Here is a 25,003-nt window from a genome sequence, read left to right as displayed (position 1 = left end):
ACCAGCAAAGGTTCTGCAGTGTGGTTGGAGAACTGCAGTAGGACACTGTCTCCTGCCTTTTTGGTGAAAAGCCTAACAGTATTTATATATACTACATCTTCAGCCACCCAAACCTTGAAGGGATTAAGGGCCTGGTAATAAATTGTTTCTGAGTATATATTTTCCTTTTTCCCTGGGGGGCAAATTTCTATGGATGGCAACATCTTCTGTTGGTCAAATACTGGCTGGCATCAAATGTGGCTGTGATTCAATGCCTTTGTATCTTTTAAAGCACCATCATTTTTCTGTTGCTGGGGGTGGGGAGTGCTGTTGATGGCTCACCACTGAAACTTCTGTTTTTGTTTATTATGTTCATTCTCCTAAATACACAGTCTAGGAAGTGACATAATTGCATACAATTTAATTTCCTTTAGGCTCTGTGTGGTCTTCAACCACCTTCTCAGATGTTGTTTGCAGATGTTTAAAATCACTTCCTTCCAATTAAACATCTGCCATGAATTGTTGAAGCGTAGGGCTGCATATATCTGAAGGGCCCATGTATGCGCAAACAGGTTTTTTTACTAGATAAAATGAAAACTTCTCCCTATGCCATGGCTTTTAATGCACAGACGGTGAGAAATTGCTCCACTTATTGAACTCCATGGGGGAGACAGAGTGGTGGTTTTAAGTACATTTTAAAAAGTAAGGTTCTTTTTTTGTATATCTTCTGTGGTGTTTTGTTAGTGACAAAAACATGTCTCAGTTGTCTCTGATTTCAAGGGATATTACTCAGTGGTCCCAAAGTTCTCAAATGCTACACAAATTTGGCCTCTCCTCAATTTTATGATTGAAAATTACTTACATCAGAAATAAAGAATCATGAAACTGGAGATACAGAACGTTATTTAGGCTAAAGGAATGAGTCTCACCTCATTTAAAGTTAAATGGATAATGTCTGTTTCCCTCATTTTGGGGCCTTTGTCACAAATAGCATCCTATATTTGGGCCGTGGCAGGTTAAGAGAGATGATAACGTGGATTTATGTGGTAATTTTTTTTATGAAGGAGGAGGGCAGTTTTAGCTAGTTGGTTTTCTTAGCTTCGACTGTTTTTTCAAATGAGAGGTTCGCTGTTTAAAAAATTAAAAATCCGAGCATGGTGCAATGAGACTATACAAGCAAATTGTGACTCTCATGACAGTCACATTCTTTGACCACCGAGTTCACAGAGGTCTTGGAAGTGGGAGGCATGGGCTTTGTGTGAGTATGAATTGGGGCTATGGCATATTAGGACATCACTCTTCTAACTGGTAGGAGAGATAACGAGGTTGGCAGCTAGAAATGCTTTTGTAGTTTCCCTTGCTGAAGTAAAATACTGAGTGGTGACTGCCTTAGGGGAGAAGGAGGGAAGATTAAAAGGAGTGCTGCATTCATGAGGAAAAATTGGAGAAAAACCTTAATTTTATCCTATGAGGGAGAAACCAATAAAAAAAGCAAATAGACATGAACATAAACCTTTGCAGATGGAAGTTGAGCAGCTTTGCAAATAAAAGCTTGTCTGGTGGCAAATTATCTTGAATTAAAGTGTGTGTGTGTGTGTGTTTTAATAGCAAGAAGTGGTGGTGTCAGATTAGTGATAAGATTCCACAGTATGTTGCGTCTTTTGTTACATAGCTCTTAGTCTGCAGACGTGCAAATGGTTTACAAGAGAATGACGACAGGACCATCACTGTGTGTCTGTCCTAAGTAGCTATTTTAAGGCTTTTATTTAAGGCTGATGGATGTTTCACAAGCTTCTTAGGCATTAGGTGTCATCTTAAAAATGAGACACACACTCCCCCATGTTGTATGTGTGAATATAATGTTGTTCAAAGCAAAATCCCCTAGGATTACAGTCTTCTAGTCATCCACTGGACAGGTACAGCATAGGCAAAGGCATTGCAAACTAGCCGTGTCATTCTTGCCAATGTGTTTCAAATCTAATCTGGGAGATACCATCTCTAGAGCTCAGTATCCAGGCCCATTCAGACCTTCGAGGTTGATGACAAAGTTGCCAAATTTAGATGAAGTGTTTTGGTGATGTGGACATTTGTCCACTGGCAACTAGACTGCAGCCACCGTGTTCGTTTCACACAGGCCACTGAACAGCCATCAATGGTAACAAGATAACCTGGACGGGATTCAAGTCAGCCTATAGTTGAAAGGCTGCTTTATCCCAGTTAACAAAAAATGGGATTTATGGCTTCTCTACATGGCATGGCACTGCCGTCCAGGGTATGGGATGCGAACTATAAAATGTTCTTTTGTGTTGCACTCTCCCTGTCTTGTGTAGGCCATGTTGGCGCAACTACAGGGTACCTAGTTCACTCTGATATAGTCCCATTTTAAACAGGACTAGGTTAATGCACACTAGACACCTTTTGGTTTGCTCCAGCAGGTCTACATGGGGCAGTTGGAGTGCAACACATTAGAGCACTCTTCAGTTCACACCCCCACAGACTGCAGTGCTGTGTAGACAAACTCTTAGAATGAAACCTTTTTTAAAAATTATTTTTAAATCCCTTCTCTCATTATTAAATATGTAGTGATCCCCTTTGAAGTGAGCAACCAAAAATTTGCTTGCCTTTAGTCAATTCTGTAGATAACTAAATAATTTTATGTCAGTATTTGCAATATCCGAGTATTTCCTATAAATAATATGAGGAAGTTAAAGGGAATACTGCATCTGCAAAGGCAATAACATCTTCCACATTTATCGAAGGTAAAATTGGAAAATTATAACAGTGTCTACTATATTTTCTATCCTATCTTATGCAGAGAATCTCTTGGCTGTTATGCTGTTGTTGTTTTGTATTTCTGTGTTAATAATGCCTAGAGGCCCCAGTCAGATTGGGACCCCGTTGTGCTAGGCATTGTATGCATACATAGTTAGTCTCCTGCCTTGAAGAGTCTATAATTGAAATAGACCAGGCAGCCAAAGAGTGGAAGAATGTCAGTGTTATCTCCATTTTACAGATGAGGGAAAGAAGCACAGAGTGGGTTAAATGACTTAACCAGTGTCATCCAGAAAGTTTGTGGTAGAGCTAGGCATTTCACTCCATCTCTTAAGACCCAGTCTAATGCTATAACCACAAGATCATATTTTCCCTGGTGAGATCTTATCTCTTTGTAGGGGGACCGGGATAAAGAATTTGCTATAATGCTGAAGCTGTCCATTGAATTTGACAGTCCCTCTGTGGCAGTGATGGAAATGTTGCATTTGCACTGGAGACTCCTGTGCAATGTAATAATGTTAACTAATTATGAGAGATTTTAGGGTGACTGTAATCAATGTGTCACCCTGGTGAGTTTCCATCTGAAGATGGGAGATAGAGAACAGACTACAGGGTATTTCTATGATGGCCCATTATAAATGTCTAAGGAGTGTGGATTCCTGGAACCTAGTTTAGAATTATGTTAATAGATGAATGGAGAAGGAAGTTTTCAGTTTTCACTGTAAGGGAAAGGTGCCACTGATGCCATCCCAACAGAAGGGATATTGTCAGCAGGGGACTCACAAACAAGAAGTTACAGCTCCTGGTAACATAGATTTAGGCAGCCAGTCTACCCACAGGAACTGAGAGCTCCTGATCTGTGCCCAACTACAAATGTCTCCCAGAGCAAGGTGATTTCCCAGCCTACTACCTATCAGACTTGTCAACAGACCTGGTTCATTTATTCCTTATTTATCAGGATTACAAATGAATGGTGAGTTAATATAATTGATTCAGTTAACATGTTCAATTTCTGCTGGAATGGCAACACAGTGAACTCTCGTCTCCCCCCACCCCCCTGTTCTCAGACTCTGTGTATATTTTCAGATAATTAAGGTATTGCATCTGGTTATTGCTTGTAAACTGGGGATGGGTAGGGAGATTGACTTTATTTATTTGTATTTTAAAGGGAAGGTTTAAGGGCAAAAATGTCGTCTCTCCTGTGACTTTCTTTGAAGTAGGTGTTTATGTTTACAAACTAGAGTGAAAAACATGCCAGGTTACCCTGGAGGATTGGGTACCACCCCCAGGAATTCCATGTTGAGTAGATCACACATCACTATTGCCTTGATTCACCCAAGCGTGTCTGGCCAGTGAACAGCGTTGATAGCAGAGTGCTGCTGCAGATCTCTGTGTCTTTGTTGCTTGTACAAAGGAATCCACTTGCTGCTACTAAGCACTGCAGGCATAAATGGAAAAGATTGTGGATTTTGTTCACGATTTATAATTCATGTTGGATTGTATCCTCCAGTTAGCATTGCAGTTGGCTGACATGCACATACCAGTGATGATGATTATGTAATAAATATATGGAAGTGGTGACTGCCCATGTTTTGTCTTACCTTTGCATCTTTCTTTCTAGAAGATGACTGACTACTCTAAAAACAGATTGAATCACTAAAGTATCACTTCTGTAATCCAATGCAACTGTTTCAAGAATTGTTTTTATCTGTTTGAAATAATCAGACATCACAATCAATACTTTTCATTCTACTTAGTATAACAGAATATAAATATTTGATAACTTACATGAGTCCTATCTTCCAAAGTTTAGTATATGAATTACAGTTTTCCTGTTGGAAGTCTTTCTTAAATTATTAGATATCCATGAAAATGATTCTTCTATTTGTATTAGATAATGTCCTTGTGTCTGTCTGTCTGTTTTAAGAGTAAAAATTATTAATTGCATTTTCCTTTTTGCACTCCAGTGTCTAGCATAATAGAGCCCTAATCTACATTAGGGCCTCTACGAGGCACTACGACAATACCAGCAATAGTGCTAATGCTAATAATAATTAAATCACACCTGCAATTCTTTCAGTTTAATTGGTGTCCGTCCTGTGAGATTTTTTATTTTATTTTTAAAAATGGATTTGCTCATTATCCTGTCCCATGTGGATACTGCTTCACTGTCAGACCTGACTTGATGGGCGTTTGCACCTCAAATCCTACATTACAGGAAACTAGTCTTATGTGTCTTGTTGCTTCAGCTGCCTCCAACTCCGTGGGCATTTCATTTTCCTCTGATTGACCCATCCCCTGCTCTTGCTCTTAGAAGCCATGTTGAGTAATGGACAGATTAAGTTGCAGGAAAAAAACCAAACTGTCTGTGAATACTTAGAGTATGTCTAGCTAATAGCAGTGTAGCTGCCAGTAGCAGCTTGGGCTAACCACCTGAGTACAAATCTGCCCGGACCCTTTCGATATCTACTCAGGCAGCTAGCCTGAGCTGCCACCCTTGCTATGCTGACTACACTGTTCTATTTGTACCACTAGCTTGAGCAGAGCTAGTGCGTGTCTGTCTATCCACATTGGGAAACATGCTCCCAGCTGCAGTGTAGACATACCCTTAGGTTGAAGCTCCTTAAGCCAGGGACTGTCTTTTTGTTCTGTGTTTGCCTAGCACAGTGGGGTGCTGCTGGACATGGGCTCCTAGGCACTACCACAATACACCAATAACAGGTGCACAGCGCTGAGTGTGGAGCAGAGGCCTTTTCATTTTATGTTGGGCTCCACTGAAGCCACCAAAAAAGCACTGAGTAGAGGAAATTGCCTTCTTCCCTCAAAATCATTCCATGTACCCCTTCCTTACAAGAATTGCTGCTGGGCCAAGAGGAAGAGCGGAAGTAAAAAAAAAAAAAAAAAAGCCCCAGAATACTGCCTGGATTCATGGCGAGCCCAATGTGCAGAGCCCATGCATTCCTAATTCAGGATTTTATCCCAGTGTGCTACTGAGGGAGCTGACCACTAATGGCACCCAAAAAAGAGATGCATCTTTGTGGCATGGGATTAGGGTCAGGAAACTCACTAGTTCAAGACTGACTGACAATAGCTGGTACCTACATGGGAGAAATACAGTTACAAGTGAGGAAACCAACTTGACCGTTCCCTAGATCTCCCTCCTCCGTGTCTCCTGGTCTAAGGATCCCAAGCTCACTGAGAGACTTTGTTCCCTTTGCTTACAGAGGAGGTGACAAATTGGAGGGAAAATTTTCTTCTTAGCCGCACAGACCTGAAACCCCCCAGTCCTACTCTGATTCCGTGGGTGGGAGGCAGGGTGCTTTTGCTCTGGGATGAAACGGGGCTCTGTCTGTCAACAGCGTGGTATAGATACCTTCCCTTCTACAGGTGCCCATGGTCCAATGGCCTACCTGAGCCACTTTCAGTCCACCCCGGCTCAGATGTTGTCCCCACTGCCCCTCCCTTAACCCTTAAAGGAGCTACAGCACCTTTTCTTCCCTGACCAGACAAAGGCTCCCAACATTCAAGGCTGTGGGTAGTGCATTGTATCTGGCAGTTTTTATTGCCAAAAATGGCATGGTTTATTAACCCAAATCCTGAGTAGTTAAAGTCTTCCGTGTCTTTGTTCTGACTAATATAAGATACGTTCTTCTGTAATGTTCACTTACAAGAAATTGGAACACAAGACAAAGAGGGAAAAGACACAAGCTGTTTGAGAGAGTTGCGTGTGCAAGGGGTGTGATTCTCCAACATCCACTGTGCAGGACTGTTTTAAAATACATCCTTTCATGGTCCAGCCTCTCCTCCCAAGATCCAGTCTCCTATTGCTTGGTTCTCAAAATGTTTCATTCTGTGGATCATCACTGTGCTAGGGCTTTGTATTGTGTGTATATGCCAGACAGGAGGGACAAATACCAGCTAACATCAGTTAGTCTGAGTGCAAGAAGTCTTTGACTTGTTCAAGCCAGTTGAATGGAGTATCTTATTATGGACAGGAATCCTGCCCGGTGGCTGTAAATCATTAACGGTCTACTTTTGTGCAGGGTTTAAACACTGATGGATAGTTTCCAGGTTATAGCATAATATGTACTTTTGTAGCTATGCTATTGACACATGTTCATGCAACGCATAAATTATTTAACAAATGGATGAAAATGCTCAAAATGTTGAACTTAGAACTTGAATATTTATTTCTCTGTCTTCAAACAAGGTATTTTTGTTTGTTTGTTTTTTGTGGGCGGGAGGGGGAGAGGAGGAAGTTAAGACAAGCTCCTAATGAGTGGCTTCTTCGCTCTCTGAAACCATAAATTCATGGGGTTTTTACCACTTCCTCTTGCAGATTATTCCAAAACCTGAGCAATCGCAGTGTTAGGAAGGTTTCTTTCTCAATAGCCTAAATTTTCAATTCTTAATATCAGCTGGTTGGAACCTAGTTTTACCCCTTGAATTACCCTAAAGAGTTACCTCATCTTGGGTTGTTTCTGTTGTTTAATACAAAATAACAGAAACAGCACAGGAAATTTACCTCTCTTATCACAAACCCATTTTCATTTAGAAGAAAATTTCGTATTGTGTTACCTTCTGTGACTGTCTATTGCGCATCAACTTTGCATTAATCATAGTTATTGGGAACATACCATTATGACTTTTGTATTATTACTTTGTAATTTTTAATGTGTCTTAGATTCATATCTGTTTCCAGGAACTAAGATATCCCAGGTGAAAACCTGAAAAGCTTTCCTAATTTTCTGTTTATGCAAAGAGGTAAAATGTAGGCATCTGCAACTTCACCGTCTCTATTCTGAACCAATTTGTGTAAACCTTGACTTACAGGAACAACTTCTAATCATGGAAGGATGGCACAGTCTCAATGCCCATTCTGGTCTTTGTCTGATCTTACACCGGGTCTATGCACAACATAGTTAGGGGTGTAATTTTATAGTGATTTAGTTAGACCGGTGCAACTTTGTGTGTTGACAGGCTTATATTGAGTAAAACCCGGCTTACAGCAGTTTAGCTTGTAGCTGTTCATTCACATGCACAAATAAAACCAAAATACAGTAACCCATTTCAGAATGATGTGGGAGAGTCCTTACAGGTGCACACAGGGTACATCTACACAGCAGCTGGGAGCGTGCATCTCACCATAAGTAGACCGTTACGTGCTAACTCTCCTTGACCTAACACGCTAAAAATAGCAGCGTAGTTGGGATAGCATGTTCAGTGACTTGGGCTAGCTCCCCAAGTGCATATCCACAGGATGCGAGTGGGTTTGTACTCAGGAGGCTGCCTGTGCTACCCCTAGCCATGATGCTATTTTTAGTATGCTAGCGTGTGTCTATGTACCTGTGCTGGGAAGCATGCTCCCAGCTGCATTGTAGACATAGCCAAGCACAAAATACACATCTATATAATATTATATAGCTGTTACGTAGCATTTTTCATCCACTGATCTCAAAGTACTTTACAGAGGAAGTAGTCATCATTATCTCTATTTTTACAGATGGGGAAACTGAGAGCAAAGGATGATGAAGTGAGTTGCCTGAGGTCACTCATCAACCCAGTGGCAGAGCTGAGGATAAGAATCCACAGCTCCTGAGTCCCAGTCTAATGCTTTATGCACTAGACTACACTGCCTCAATGAAGTTAAACCTGTGAGACCCTTAAAGTGCTGATCAGAGGTGCCATCTACAAGAATAGGGTTGTGTGTGTGATATGAATACTTGTCTACTAGAAAATGGACTAAGATCACAACTTTGATTTCACTTAGGCCCTGAATAGCAATCAGATGGAAATAGCATGAGTTAAAACTGGCACACTTGCTACTTGCTCCAAATAAAATAGCATTTTTTGTTTAATAAAAAGATGCATTATTATAATGCCATGTAATCAAGGTGACCATGCCTTGTCGTGGTGGAACAGCTTGCGTGCTCTAACGATCCCCCAGAGTCTGTGTCGGTGGTTTTTTGCTGCTGGTAGGTTCAACCATGCTGGAGTGATCTGTCGGGGAGGGGCCAGACAAAACAGACACCCTGGTCCTCCAGGTTGGGGTTTAGGCACAGGGCTAACAACCCTGCCCCATAAAAAAAAAACCAAAAAAAAAAACCAGTTACAGAAACAGCGACAGAGAAATCGCCTATTACTGTGCGTGATGGCCTTCAGGAGTCAATGACCTGTATGACTGCTAGTGGCAAAAGCCGAAAGGAAACCACTGGCACGAAGACTAAAGTACTCAACACCAAGACAAAACCAAACTTTGTTTTTGGAATGTACGGACAATGTACGAAACAGGGAAGTTAGCTCAGGTCACAGCAGAGATGAGATGCTACAGCTTACACATCCTAGGTGTCAGCAAGAGCAGATGGATGGGATCAGGAAGATTAACAACAGCCTTGAGAGAAACTTTGCTATTTTCTGGATGGGATGATGGACAACAACATGAGGGTTGTTGTCCATCCTTTTGAAGAAGAGTGGAGCATTCCCTGCTTGAATGGAAATCCATCAGCAGCAGACTTATGAGAGCCAGACTGAAAGGGAAACATAATAATATCACCCTGATTCAGTGCTATGCACTGACAAATGACAGTGATGAAGAAGTAAAGGACAAATTCTACCTTGCACTACAGACAGAGTTAGAGAGAGAACCACGCCACAACCTAACTATCGCCATGGGAGACCTGAAAGCCAAGGTCAGTAAGGACAACACAAACAACGACAGAGCAATGGGAAAACATGGGTGTGGCACCATGAATGAAAACAGAGAAAGGCTTGTTGATTTATGTAATATGAATGACCTAGACATTGGCGGAACCCTATTTGAACATCGTGAAATTCACAAGCTGACATGGTGTTCTCCAAATGGCAGAGATAAGAACCAGCTTTACCATATCATGATCAATGGCAAATGGTGACGCTCACTGACAGATGTGAAAGTGAGAAGGGGCGCAGATGTTGTCAGCAACCACCACCTTGTGACAGCTTCCTTCAAGCTGAAACTGAGAAGTGTGGGTCTACCAAACAAGGGACATCGACATTATGATATTGACAAGCTAAAGTTTCCTGAAATACAGAAAATCTTCATTCTGCAGGTAAAGAACAGGTTTCAGGCACTTGCAGACCTTGATGATGAAGAGGGGAATGCAGATGAGAAGATCAACAAGAAGTGGGACAAAGTAACAGCAATTTATAAACAGAGCAGTGAAGCCTGTCTAGGCTACAGGCAGAAGAGAAGGAAGGAGTGGATTACACCCAGCACATGGAACACCATAGAAACCAGACAAGCCCTGAAGAAAAAAGTTTTAGACACAAAATCCCAGAAACTAAAGGACAAATACTGTGAACAGTATAGCAAGGCACACCAGGAGGTCAAATGCCTTGTGAGAGCGGACAGTGGCATAATATTGATAATCTGGCAACACAAGCAGAGGATGCAGCTGCTCGTGGTGAACAAGGAACCGTCTACAAAATGACGTCTTATCAGTGCTAAATGACAGACACCAACAAACACTCTCATCAGGAACAAACAAGGACACCTACTAACAACCGAAAAAGACAGAGCATTTCAAAGAATTGCTGAACAGGGAGCCACCTAAAGAGGAAACAAGCATCCAGGAGGCAGAAGAAGATCTTGGTTTCAACACAGAGACCCCAACTAAGGAAGAGATCATTCAAGCCATCAAATCCTTAAACAATGGGAAAGCTCCTGGCAAGGATAACTTGAATGCAGCATTGTTCAAGGTAAATCCTAATTAGCAGCATCTATCCTGGCCCCTCTATTTACATCAGTCTGGGAAAGGGAGAAAGTGCCAGATGAGTGGCCCAATGGGGTTATAGTAAAGATACCAAAGAAAGGAACTCTCAGTGATTGTAATAACTGGTGTGGGTATCACACTTTTATCTGTGCCAAGCAAAGTATTGTGTAAGATCATTGTCCAGCGTATATCAGAGGCAGTTGATAGCATTCTCAGAAAAGAGCAAGCTGGTTTTCAGAAAGGGCGTGGATGCACAGACCAGATCTTCATTCTACGAAACATAATAGAACAGTACTTAGAATGGCAACGGCAACTGTACATAAATTTCATAGACTTTGAGAAGCTTTTGATAGCATTCACAGGTTCAGCCTATGGAGCATTCTGCGGGCATATGAAATTCCTTTCTGTATAATCAACATAATCAAAAGCTTCTATTGCACCTTTACATGCAGTGTTGATCACAGTGAGCTTAGTTTTGAAGTTAAAACAGGAGTACGTGAGGGATGTGTCATGTCTGCAATCCTCTGCAACATTGCCATCAACTGGGTAATGCGGCGTACAACAGAAGACATGCCAAGAGGCATTAAATGGACACTCTTCTCATCCCTTGAAGACCTGGACTTCACAGATGATGTTGCTCTCCTATCACATCCCAACACCATATACAAGAAAAAACAACTCGACTCAACGCATTCAGCCAGCAAATTGGACTAAAATCAACCACAGTAAGACAGATATCATGATCTTTAATATTGACTCACTGTAGCAGATCGCAAACTCACTGCCGCAGCGCCTCCTGCTGGTCGTCCGGGAATTAGCTCAATTACAGCACTCAGAGCGCCCCCTGATGGCCGGTGTCTCTCCTGCCTCAGGCCTCATGTCCCTCCCAGACCCCGGTGCTCTTTTCCCTCGGAACCCCCAACCCTCTAAGCTCACCTTGCCTCAGTGGCTTCTGCCAGTCGTCATCTAGCCCCCTTTCTCTGGTACAGACTGCAGTCTGCAATGGCCACTCATCACTGGCAAGGGGGTTGGACCTGCTGCTTTTCTTGGCCGAGCTGTCTCTCTGTAGCCCTGGTACCTCCTTTGGCCTTCAGCAAAGCCTCAGCCTGGGGACTCGCCAGGCCATAGCTCCCCAGCTCTGCCTGTCCTTCCCCAGCACTACTCTGCTTCAGGTGCCCTATGCTCCTGGGCAGCTAGGTCCTTCCCACTCCAAGGCTGGAGTGAGACTCTGTTTCCTGTCTCACTGCCCTTTTATCAGGGCAAGCTGTGCCCTGACTGAGCTAACCACACCTGGGGCCCGCTAGCCAGCCAACCTCCCTCAGCTGCTCTTAATCCCTTTTCTAATTGGGTACCAGCCACAGCCCTCTCCAAGAGCTGCTTTTAACCCCTGCTCTTCTGGAGTGGGGCAGCTGCCCCGCTACACTCACCATCACCAGTACGGAGAGAGGATTATGTTCTCACCAATGTGGACACGTTCACATACTTGGGCAGCACCATCAGCCAGGACGGTGGAACAAGCCAGGACATCCGGAACAGAATCAGTAAAGCCAGGAACACCTTTGGGAGCTTAAATACAGTCTGGAAATCATCAAAATACAACACCAAAACCAAACTCAAGATTTATCAGAGCTGCGTACTTTCAACACTACTTTACAGTGCAGAATGCTGGAGAATGAGAAGGTATGACATGTCCAAAATGTCTTCATTCCATACAACCTGCCTCAGAAAAATCCTCTGTATCTTTTGGCCCAGAACAATCTCAAACTAAGATCTATTGACACAGTGCAGAAAAGGGGATCTGAGCACCATCATTGCCAGGAGGCGTTGGAGATGGATCGGTCATGTGCTTCGCATGGAAACTGATTCCATCACCAGAATAGCAATAAGATGGATACTTGAAGGCAAGCGAAAATGAGGCTGCCTGAAAACAGCATGGTGAAGAGCTGTGGAAGCCGAGCTGAAAAACCTGGGGCACAGCTGGGGACCATTGAAAGCAGAGCTGCCCAGAGGATTCAGGGGGTCTGGGGCAAAGCAATTTCAGGGGCCCCTTCCATAAAAAAAAGTTGCAATACTATAGAATACTATATTTTTGTGGGGGCCTCTGCAGGACCCGGGGCCTGGGGCAAATTGCCCCACTTGCCCCCCACCCCCGCCCCGGGCAGCCCTGATTGAAAGACTTGCCAGAAACAGACCGGAGTGTAGGAGCTTCGTCACTGCCCTAAACACCAGAGGCGTAATAGGAACATGATGATGAAAACTTGCACAGGTGAAAGATGCTATCCTATTTCATTTGCAAAGAGTGAAGCTGAATGCAGGCTAAGCTGAACAAGTGGAACTTTATTAAGCCCTGTGCACAGCCCTCTCCATGTGGCTGAGTTGCTTCTAGTCCAACTCTGCACGGTGTCTGTTTTCCTAGTGTCTTGTCAATAGCAGCTCCTCCAGAGAATGTGGACCCTCTGACTCCAGTTCCACTGATCACATCGAATTCATTACCAATCTCTCAGGGGATTTCAGTCTCTCATGCTATCATCCTCCAGTTAAGCCAGGTTTACACTACAAACTTTTGCTGATATGTTTGTTAGGGAGGTGATTTTTTTTTCCACCGCATTTCTATATTAGCAAAAGCTCTATTATAGGAGCAGTTACACTGGCAAAAATGTGGTTGTGGTGGTATAGCTTGTTTATTGGCCAAAGCACTCTTTTTTGCTGGTATGTGTCTCGGGACTTGTGGGGGGCGAGCTATACTGGCAAACCTTTTCTAGTGTAGGCCTAAGTGATTGTTGCCGTCATTTGTTCATTAATAATAATAATAATATATCTAGCTCTTATATAGCACTTTTCATCAGTAGATTTCAAGGCACTTTACAAAGGAGGTAACGATCATGCTTATTTTACAGATGGGGAAACTGAGGCACAGAGAGGCAAAGTGACTTGCAGAAAGCCACTCAATGGGCCAGTGGGAGAGCCGTGTATAGAAACCAGATCTCTTGAATCCCAGTCCAGTGTTCTCTCCACTAGGCAGCATAGTGCCTCCTGTGACTTTAGAATAGAGAGGATCAAAAATTTCCAACATTGTGATACACATTCATAGAAACTTGGCTACAGAATTTTTTACAAAATGTTTGTCATATTTTTGACCACCTCTAATTCATTATATTTTAGTGGTTAATAGAAAAAACACAATTTGCTGTCACTTTGCTTAGCTGTTCTAAACTTGCTTAATCCATCATCTGTGACATAATATGCACCATGATCTAATTGGGGTTAAATACTCCTTATGAATCGCCATAGTACACCTTTTCATACTCTTGCTATTGTTTTGTTTTTGATCCTCCATTACATTTCAGGGATTAAATAAATAAATGTATTTTAGAAGACAAAACTCTGTTATATATTGTACTTGTGAGTATAGATGTTTCTTGCATCCGTGTAATAGCCAGAAGGTGAAGAGTTAAAAATGTAAGGCCTTATTAATGTAGGGAAATGCTGACACAAGTTTTTCAGTCCAATTCTGACAGAGCACCCATCTCTAATTTGCTTGTCTCTTTACCCATATAGCATTGTACATCTGTCCTTGAAAACAGCTCTTGCAGCATGAGTGTAACCAATAGAGTCAATTTAGCAAAGGTTGCTGTCTGCGTCCTAGCAATGCAGGCAGACAGCCTGGAGCTACTACTTATTATCAGCTAAACAGGTATATGAATAATTACTAAAGATAGAAGCCTGTGTTAATTGCTGTTTTTAATTTTGTTCTTATAAATTGTTACAGATATTTTTCCCCTCAGCAAAAAATGTTGAAGTGAATCTTTTTTTCAGATTCTGAATAAGCTAATGGGGTCTAAGACATTTTTAGCTATAAGAGATGCCTTTCCAGTATTGAAACACACTCATTGAGGCTACACTGCTAAGGTGGTGTACAGTGTAAATGAGCTCAGTGTAAATGAGAATCAGGCCCATAGTATTCAGAGTTGAATGAGCCCATAGTCCAGTAACCTTTGAAATACCAAGATTAAGCTGTGGGCTTTCTTATAATAAGGGTCTGCAGTTTTTGGAGAACTACCTGCTTTGAACAGAGTGTTGTAGAGAGAAATTTGGTAAATATCTGTTATCCCTGAAGCTCTTCTTTATGTAGCTGTAACGATTACCTACCAGTGTTCACTTGGTATTCCTCTGAGCTACACCGCTTTCCATTCAGGTCCATTCCCTTTCTCCTGCATATATTCACTTTCAAAATAGTCAGAAAAGCACAAAACTTTAATAATTCAATTTTGGTTTTGCTAATATTGTAATCCTCCTTAGTTTACAGTGAAATATGGGTATTGAGGGATGCTCTTGAAGTCAGATTGATGCAAGGAGAAAAAAAGCGACAATAACTGGATTTGGTCCATATGGAGAAAATTTTTCCTTATTGATCTGAAACACCTGATCCATGCTACATGTCAGTATCTACTAAACGCAATTTTGGATGGCTTTCTGCCAGATTAATATGAAAAACAAGTATATGGCATATGTGCACAGGTTTGTTTAGATAGTTAGCAAAAGACATGTAGTGGTATTTCTGAAATGGATTGCGCACACACACACACACGCTTTTTGCATGTAGAAGGGAAAGATTTTCCAGACTGGTCTACTTTCAAGATAGGTCAGTTTTTCTGGTCTAAAACACCAATGCCATTCCTTAAGTGATTCTGGATAATGTTGCCTTCTGACAACTTCTACATCTTCCTCTAGCATATGCGGTATGGCACCAGCAAGAGAGCTGTGTGCATTTGTGATGGTTTTCATGGTTTGATAGTGGTCTTGGGAGAGGGGCACACAACGTTGTCCTCGGTTTTTTTTAATAGAATCCAATTGGTCTCATCTCAGCTTTCTCATTACATTTGAATTCTAATGCTCTAACAACTCATGTCCACCATGGGACTAGTGTTCTCTTGTTGACTTTCCAGTGCAGAAGATGCATACCATTGTGGGAAGACGAGGGCTTCTTCCTATCTTATTCATGTCCCACTCAGTGCATTTGCATCACTTGTTCTTTCTCAGTTCTGGTCCCTCTAACACTTTGGCTTCATTCTTGTGGCTATATGCGGATGAGTTGGATTTGAGAGGGAACCTTTGCATTCCCCTGGACTGTTGGAGCTCAGCTGCATCAGACAGTGACATGCTTAGGCTCAAGAGGGAGAGTACAAGCAAACCCTAAGAGCCCTATTCACAGAGCCATTTGAATGGCCCTGACATGGGGGAGTGGGGATGGAATGAGGAGGACATGACATTTGGTGATACAAGGTATGGTATGATAAATGGTAGTGGAATGTTTGTAAGAATCAAAGTAAACACAGTAATTTAGGCTGACCTTGTTTTCCTGAAGGCTTTTATCTCCTGAGGGTCTTAGAGAGCAACCTTGACAGCAGCTGAAACAAAACAAACTGGTCTTACAGTGCCAAGAAAAAACAGAACCCAGACCAGGGTTTTTACTGTCAGACATGGAGTGACTGGGGATGGAATTTTCTTTACTCCAAGGCATTCCCACCCACTACCTCCTTGTGGAGTTTCCTGTCCTCTTTCTTTTTAGCTTGCTGTCTTCAGACCTGCCTCACTATCCACCCCTGAGCACCTTTTGCAGGGAGAGGAAGAAGCTTAGCTATAGTTAACTCCCTGCATGCCTGTGCCAACGTGTGGCTTTAGTTCACTGTCACACAGCAAGTCCAAAACAAATAGAGGAGTGGAACCAAATACATAATAGTAAATGCCTGGATAGCATTGGCCTAACTCTGCTTCGGCTGAAGTCAATAGACTCTAATCCCCAAGTGCTTAACAAACAGAGACAAAGCTACCTCATAGATGTGACTGGTCTCCCATTTATGGAGAGGCATGGTGGGGCTTGAGCTGTGTTTAGATGCTGGAGAAGGTACAAGATGAAAGTGAAACAAGTGATGCCTCTAATGAGCTTGAATTATCATCAATATGCAATGCTAGACTAGGCAGGCACAAAAGGGTGGTCTTGTGAAATAAATATAGGCAAAAACAGGGGGCTTTACCCTTTAAATAACATATAAGCCCGTTAGAATTAGTCAATCAGGTTTGCCCCCATCCAAAAGTAGTTCCTGCATCTCTAGACTTACTGAAGTAACAAGGAAAATTGGGCAGCTTGCCAGCCCCGCTGCAGAAGTATCTACTTACTTAATGAAGGCTACTGAAAAAAGTACAGAGATGGTTAAAAATAAATGGAGCCTGGTTTCGGGAATCCCCTTGACCACGCAACAGTGTAACGAAATTGGACTTGGTACAAAAAGGCCTCTGTCTCTGTCTAATTCGCCAGAAGTGCTTTGCATGCAATGGACTCCAACTGCTGTGTCCAAAGGAGGCATTAAAGATGCAAATGACCATTGGAAATGTACATTCCTGGCTTCCATCTATATGGTGGTTTGTATGGGACTGTCTACAAATTAGGAGCATTGAGGAGTAGGGACATGTAAGAATGTAATAGCTAGTAGGAACTTCTCTTTTGCTGCAACCAGAAATGTTTATATTGGGACACCTCAGCCTAAATCTCCCACATGATGAATTCACAAAAATGCTGGTTCCTGTGAGCCTCATTATTCTTAATGGTATGGAGTCTTATCTTATGCTGAAAGTCACCTAAACCTCCCAGGGTAGAAGACTGTCCCAGTGAGTTAAATGATGTAGTAGCTCTTGAAAGACTAAAAGAAGGGGAAAAAACTCCACAGATTTGAGAATATTTGGTCTTTCTTTTTAGAGTTATCTGATTGACAGATAGCGATGTGTACAGGGAGCTCTATTGATGGGAATGGTGAAACGGAGACAGTTATAGACTGATGGTGTCATTATATAATGATTTTCTGGTTCTGGAGGGTACGTTTTCTGTCTGCCACACTATGTTGGGAGTGTAATCTTTCCCTTGTGTCCTCCTTTCTCTTTGCTTTGGTTCCTTTTGCCCTCTGTTTTCTTACAGTGGATAGCAGCAAATAAAATGTAAATGTATGAACATGATGAATTTGGCTTTTTTTTCTATTGTTCTGTAGTTTTCCATATTTCGTTGTAATTGTCATAGCTCTTTTGGGTCTATGTATGGTAAAGACATTTAATAAAAAAGAAATAGAATGAGAAGATAGCAAAATCCTACACTAATACGTGACATGGGGTTGTAAGGTGGGCTTCCTCTTCCGAAGATGATGGTGATCATAAAGGGGAAAGGGGAGGGCATTTCCTCATTACAATAGTTATGAGCTTCCATAATCACAGCCCATCTTGACCTCATCTGTAGGGTTGGAGGAGAGAAGGTTCTTTCATAATGGGTTTGTACAAGAACATAAAAATATCCAAGACCTTAAACATTAAAAATGGCACCTGATATTGTCAAAGAAAATGTGAAAAGGTGAAGTCCACTTGAACAGATATAGGGTGTGCTTGTCCACAGGCAGTGTTTTCAGTATTTCCAGTATTCTTTGGTACCTCCAAATATTAAAATTTTAGAGTCCGTGCAAGTTAGCACAGGGTAGCAGTGGTGAAAAGAGGGAGCCTGTGTGAGCTGAGATGCTACATCACATTCTGGAACTTTTCTGCCTTGCTGTTGGAGACACCTGGCAGAGATGGGGACTTCAGGGATATGGTGAGCTGTGTAGTGAACTGTGCAGTGTAGCAACCTTTGACTTAAACAAAAGAACAGGACTTAACCACATTGCAGAGTTTGTTTTTCTTGCTTAATATGCTAGGCTTCCTCTCCACCTCTCTGGATTGAGTTGGTTTGATCTTGGAAAAGTGGATTATGCATGAAAGGCACTTAATGCTGAGTTAAAGGATCGTCTTCTTTTTAAAGTGTATTGCTGCTTTCTGACTAGGATGCAGCCTTGTGATTTATAACAGCTTCTACTGATGCAGTCTACTGTGAGACATTAAAAAAACAAAACACAAGGCCACTGACCCGTGGAGTCTCTGTATTTTTAACATGTAATTGTAATTCTTTTAAAGGGTTTTTAAAAACTGTTGCTTCAGTGCTAAGATGTATACACAGTGATGGCATTCCTGTCTGCATTAGATAAATAACCTTTGAAGTAATGTATTAAGATCCTGCAGTTAAAGACTTAACTCCACTAAAACTCCCATTGAATAAGGACTACCAGATTGGGCCCTTGGATAATTTTAGATGCTTTATTTCTTTCATTATGGGTAATTTGCCATGTCAGCAGTTATACTTTAGTTATACAAAGTGTCATGTTATTCCAAAATTGGGAATAACTGACATTGTTGCTGTTTGACAAAGAGCATGAGTGGTTCCTTCACGTCTCTAAACTGCTTTCCCCCTCCACGTAAGTGTCTGCCCCGCCACGATTACGAAACCACGCTGAAGTATCATGATACCCCAGTACATCAGGCACCACTGGTGGTGTGTGACTGACACTGTAATTAGCACTAAAGCATTTACATTGGAGATTGGTTCATTGTCCCTTCTGCAGCCCACTTATTTTCATTCTTCTGCTTGCTGAGAAATGTTTATTGTTGTTTTTTGTTTAATATTATTATTATTTAATTTTTAGGTTTTATTTAGCATTAGTAATGTGCTTGGCACTGCACAGTATGCAAAAATAGACAGTCCCTGCATTTATAGTTCAAGGTAGATATAAGTGCTGGGCAATACTCCTTTGGGAGCCTATCACCATCTCTCCTTAATCTGCTAGATGTGTTGCAAATAAAGCACTCCTCGCTCTTCCCTCAAGGGTTGAATGACAGGGAGAGTCCAAAGGACACCAGGCTTCTCTAGTCACAGCAGCGAGGTGGTTTTCCTGGAAGTAGAATCCATGTTTTCTCAAATGGCAGCACAAAGCACAACCACTGGGCTTGCTTTCCTACACCGGTTTTTAAAAATGGCTTCCCCAGCACAGACACACGCTCCTCCCAGTAGTAAATGACTTCAGTGGGTCTTGTTAATAGTTATCACTGCATGAGACAACCCTTCCTATGATGTAATTTGACATACTGCTGTCATTGGGGCTTAAACATAGTAATCTTAAAAATGATTGGGAATTTGCCCTGCAGAAAAAACTCTTATGATTAATTTCTACAAATGATAAACCACTTCTTTGCCAAAATACGGTAGGCTATGAAGTATGATTTAATCCATTTAACTACAGTGCCAGATTCCTCTGACAACTGTGACTCAAAAGTCATCACAAAGTGTTATTTCAAGTGGCAGGGTGGGATTAGAAACCTGCTGAAGATTTGTCAAAGAAGAAGTAAGTACATAATTTTTAGATAAATGATTTGTCTACTCTAAACCACTTCCGTTGAAAAGACAGGCAGTTTAAAGAGAAACCTACACTCTGACACTGGAAAGTGACTATAAGAGCAGAAAAAAATAGTGATCTTTTTTTTAAATGAAAGTTAAAAAAAAAGTGTAAACATATCAAAGTGGAAATTATATCTATATATATTTTCTTCTGAAAAACTCAGATTTCAGTGTGGTTTTCATGCAGGGAAGCAGTCAATCTTGATTTTGAAAAGGCTGCTCCAGATGATCTTAAAAAGTCCAATTTTTTTTAATATGCAATATGACAACATTGGGATTAAAGCTATGTGAAAGTTTTGTAATTGCAATAAAATCTGAAACCAGCACAACAGTCTGTGTATGTATGTATGTATATATAAATTTATATATTTAAATTGTACATATAAATTTATAAATAAAGTGAATATTTGGGTTTTTTTTTTCTTCAGGCATAACTTCAAACTCTGAAATCAGTGGAGTTATGCCAGCAAGGAATTTGGTCTTTGTTCGGGATTATCATCCTAAATCCCTCATAGTTTTGCCAGTTCCGAATAACATTGTCATCTGAAACTCACGCATGTTATCATTTTCTCTGCCTGCCAATCAATATAATTCACATTTTCTTAAAGTTCAGTTCTATTCTGAAAAGTGATAAAAACAGTTTCATGAGATTCTGTGTGTTTCTCTCATTGCCTCCATCTCAAGTTTGATCAGTTTGCAAATTAAAATATTTGTTGTTTTGAGGTTGGTTGGTTGGTTGGTTTTTCTATCAGCCCTGCAGACTCTCTCTATGGGCTGTGAGAATCTAGCTGGATTCCTTCCATCTCATGCATGCATCAGTACTAATGCTTATATAGGCCAAATTATGCCTTTTGTGACACCTGTGCAAGCCATATTGTGTTAAAATTCTGCCGTTAGTTGTACTTGTGCAGCTCTGGGGTTTGCAAAGGTGTAACTGAGAGGAGAATTTGACTTGCAGCACCTTTTTACACTGGCAGAACTGTGAGAGAAGGCGAGAACCCAGTTTGACTGTCCGACCTGAAGCTGTACCTTCAAGGATGGAAGTTAGTGAGAATAAAATGTATTTTTACTTGTTTGATCTGGATTCACAGAAAAAAATAAACATTGAACCTGACAATGTCATTTTTTGGAGTCACTTTTCAGAGCAGACCGCACTTTGGTATCTCTGGTAGTTTGCTGACCTGATCGGTCATGTTGCAGACACTTTTATTTTATTTATTTATTTATTTATTTAAAACATGGTTTGGTGAGTAACTGTGAATACTGGGGGAAAAGTGCAGAGCCTTTTTAGGTTCTTTAACTTCTTTAACAAAAAGGAATGTAGGTGGATCTGCTAGTATTTTTATTTTTTTAAATTTATAGTCCATTTTCTTTTTTTTTGGAATGGAAGAAGCAGCATATTAACCCAGTGAGCTCTGTGATAAAATGTCCCAGTGCCCCTTTAAGAAATGGAGGAACATTTGTGAAGGTTGTGCCTGGGAAGGAAGCGGCTATTTACCACAGGATGCTATGTCAGGAAAAGGCTGATTCTTGGTCAGCCACAACTTAAACTGCCAGTTTTCCCTCAGAGGAGGAAAAAAAGTCACATACACTTCCTGTACATTTCTTTCTTGTCTTTTATATTGTCAACTCCTTACAGAAAACCTTTACACAGAAGAGCTTGTTGAAATATCTTTCTCTGTAAAGAGTACTTTTGAAGTATTGAACATATTTAAAATGCGCACAAGTCTAATTTTAAACTTAAACCGTTTTGGTTATGTTACATGGAAAATTATTGGTGTTATTAAGAAGAATGAGCCACAGGTAGGTAGTTGAACCACAGGTAGGTAGGGGCTTGAACTGAGTTCTAATCCTGCCATTCTCTGTGGTCTTGAGGAAATCATTTGAGTGAGATTTTCAAAGCAGGCCATGGGAATTAGTTGCCTAACTTCCATTGAATTCCCTTAGGCTCCTTTGAAAGCACAGTCTTAATTTATCTGTGCCTCAGTTTCCCCATCTGTAAATTAGGGATAATATTTCCTATCCATTTGGCAGGGCTAAATACTTGGATGGTGCTTTGTATATTTAATGATACATAAATGTTCAGTATTATTGCAGTATCTTGGATTATCAAGGCTAAATAAAAATGAAGGCTAAAGTAACACAATCCTTCCTTCCTCACAACCCACCCCAAAAAACAAATTCAGATATAGGTGCCGATCAAATGGCACTAACCAACCTTCCTGTGTTTCAACAGGTAACTAAGATCAATCATGCTCCTGATGCATATTTAACATTCATCCGACTAGAAAACTTGTCCATTCACTTCCTCCCACTCTGCCTCCAGTGGACTGATTCCTCTTCTCATAGGAAGCCACCAGCACTGCCTAAATGCAGAGGCTTCTCTTGGCGCTAATTAGCATGACTAGTTTGATGGATTTAGTCAACAGCATTCTGCGCAGGGGAGGGGGGAAACAAGTGTATTAATTTTTCCAATTCTGAAGACTTTTCAGCCTCCACACCCTTAATGATTTGTTATACACACTCGAACAAGAGTTGCTTCAAATTAATTGATCAAGGGATTTTATTTTAGTATTTTGGCTGGATGCCAGATAAAGAGGCTTTGTCCTAGTGCTCTAAGCACCACCCCTCCTTGCAAGTTTGAAATGTGAGCTGCCTGGGTTTTTTCCCCCTCCCCTCCTCCTTTCTCTCTCTCCCTTCTGGGCAAAGTGGCTGTGATTGCTTGTGTGTGTGTGTGTGGTGTGTGTGTGTGAGAGAGAGAGAAGTGGATGTGTATATGGATGAGAGAGATGTGTGTAATGGGAGAGATGGATCACTAGAGACAGAAAAGAAAACCAGCCATATCAGTAACATGCAGCTGAGGTGAGCTTTTCTGAGTGTTTGATTTTTCTTAAAACCCTTTCAGAAGATTTAAAGCAGCCTTCTTGCATCCTGTGCGCTGAAGACATGCTCCTAAGCAATGTCATATGGATGCTGACATGCACATCGCTGTTTCAGGTCTGTTCGTGTACGTGTGAAGTTTTAAAGCTTAACCTGATTCTCTTTATTGTCTCTGGAGGGTTGTAGCTTGAGCACAAATAGCCTGTTGGCAAGTACGGCATGAGCCCATTAGCAAGACTCCATCTGTGATTGGTTTTGCCTGGAAACCGGGAGACAAGCAATGAATAATTGATGTGTGTTGTGCAGTGGCTGGACAGGCAAAGAGGAGAGAGAGAGAGAGAAACAGAGCAGTGCAGGGTGCCCTCAGAGGGGGGAGAGAGAGAGAACAAGCTTGAAAATAGCTACTGGCTGCCTTATGCTGAGATTAAGGCAACCCTGGCTGTCTTTGTTCTGCACTAGATGGTTTCTGCCTAGAAGTGTTTTCAGACATATGTGGCCTTTTTCTGCAACGGAAGAGAGGCAGGAAAAACAGAGGAGGGGGAGCAGAGGAGGACTAGTTTTTGAATGAAATATAACTTGTGGGTAAGTTGGTTTCTTTTGGGGGGAGGGAGTGTGTATGGATGTGTGCGAGCGTGCGCGCGTGTGTGTTTGCTCCAGTCTGTCTGAGACTGTGTGTGTGGTGTATGTGTGACAGAGAGAGCGAGAGCATTGTGGGTAAAGCAATGCTGCATGTTGTCAGATGGAAAAGGCAGAATAAGGAGATGAAAGGCAGACTGAGTAAAAAACTGGGACATATTTGCATACAGTTACTGTTCCTTGTGCTTGCCCCTGAAGAGAATTTGGGAAGCTGGGGGATACTCAGATCTTACTAATTTGATTGACTGATCCTTAGGACATTGTTATTTTAGAGGGTGAAATGTTGACTTGTAAGCAGACATTTTACAAGATCTTTTTTTGCTTCTTTTTACCTGCAACTATAAAAGCAGAATGTGCATCAAGCATTGATGGCATTTTCTTAAACTGTCTTTTTACTGTCAGAATGTTGTATATTCCAAAAGATATTCTGGAAACAACAAATACTGTAAGTGTTGTCACCATTTCATTTACGCTGCTTTCCTAAAGACCTTGCTGTACGTAACTTACAACTAACATGCATCCTGGCAAGTAGTTTCAAGGAAACTGGCACAGACATGATGGTGTCAATAGCAATCTCAGGTACTAAAGTTGACAGGTATTTTTTCCTCCCAAGTGGAATGCAGTCTTCAGTACTAATTGTGATATTTAAAAAAAGATACAGGACACCATTGATACATTTGAAAGAGTATTTCGAAAGTTCAAAAATTAAAACTAGTGACACTGAAGCATTTGAAGTCCTGCTAAATAGTCCCTTGGTGTTCTTAATTACATGGAGCAGAGCAAGTGATAGTTTTAGAGTGAAATAAACCAGGCTCAGTTAAATCTGGAATAGAAATTAGGCATGCAGAGGTGTGGTTGGAATGAAGCAGTGTATAAATTCGGAACTCAAAATTGTGTATCTAATAAACATCAACAACCTGGGTGTAAAGAATAGCATGCTTCCAGCTATTTACTGGAGGGAGAGTAGTACAGTATGTAACAACTCTCCTGATCCGGTGGAATCCTGTTTTGTCTTGAGTAGTTTTAGAGCCTGATCCTGTGTCCAACGAAGTTAGCAGCAAAGCACCTATTGATTTCAGTCATCTAGGGTCAGACATGCAGTTGAACTGTTTTCATTTAGGGCCTGATCCAAAATCCATTGGCTTCAATGGGCTTTGAATCAGGCCTTCAGTCCAGAGTGGCTTGAACTGAGCAATTATAGTGATTTGTCAACCATTTACATTTTGCACTATGCCAGGATGACACAACTGTAGAAAGGGAGATTGCTATGAAAACCTATGTATTTAGTTTTTGAAGACAAATAAGTAGAAATGTATTCTCTTGTATGTGCAGGATGAAACTATCAACTAGCCTGATAACGAAGTAGCCAGGTTTATTTTAAGAAGTGATATCTTGATTAGGTTAGGTTAGGCAGTTAATTGGGCCAAGATGACAAACTTCATCTGTATGAGCAATATGCCATTTGAAAAGTGGTAGTACTTAAACTAAAAATAAAGTTCAAAGAAATTATTCATAGTTACCCATTTTTTTTTTGCCTAGAGCTTTATTACAGTTTTATTAATAAGATTTGTTTAAGCATCTGTTGCTGTGGATCTTGTAGATGTGAATGGGTTCCAGCTCAGAAATCACTGGTCGTTTGACTTTGTCTTGGTTTTATAATACATAGAAGTAGATGCTGCATTTT

The 25,003-nt window shown here is 41.2% G+C and overlaps 1 protein-coding gene across 18 annotated transcripts in view; it reads left to right on the top strand.

Moving 5' to 3' along the window:
• ZMIZ1 (zinc finger MIZ-type containing 1) overlaps positions 1–25,003 on the top strand; it is a 486,685-nt gene that overhangs the window by 339,000 nt on the left and 122,682 nt on the right. The window contains exon 1 of one of the 18 annotated variants that reach the window (XM_039547310.1): positions 22,586–22,665. The exons of 16 other annotated variants lie outside the window; for them this stretch is intronic. The gene's annotated coding sequence lies outside the window, so the exon portion shown is untranslated. Of the gene's footprint in view, positions 1–22,585; positions 22,666–23,204; positions 23,266–25,003 lie in introns of those variants that run through there. One more of the 18 variants, XM_039547311.1, reaches the window with a different exon arrangement.

Source organism: Mauremys reevesii, linkage group 7 (genome assembly GCF_016161935.1).
Source record: "Mauremys reevesii isolate NIE-2019 linkage group 7, ASM1616193v1, whole genome shotgun sequence".
Taxonomy (NCBI): Eukaryota; Metazoa; Chordata; order Testudines; family Geoemydidae; genus Mauremys; species Mauremys reevesii.
Note: the sequence above shows the minus strand (reverse complement) of the source record. Positions and strands in the feature narration are given on the sequence as shown.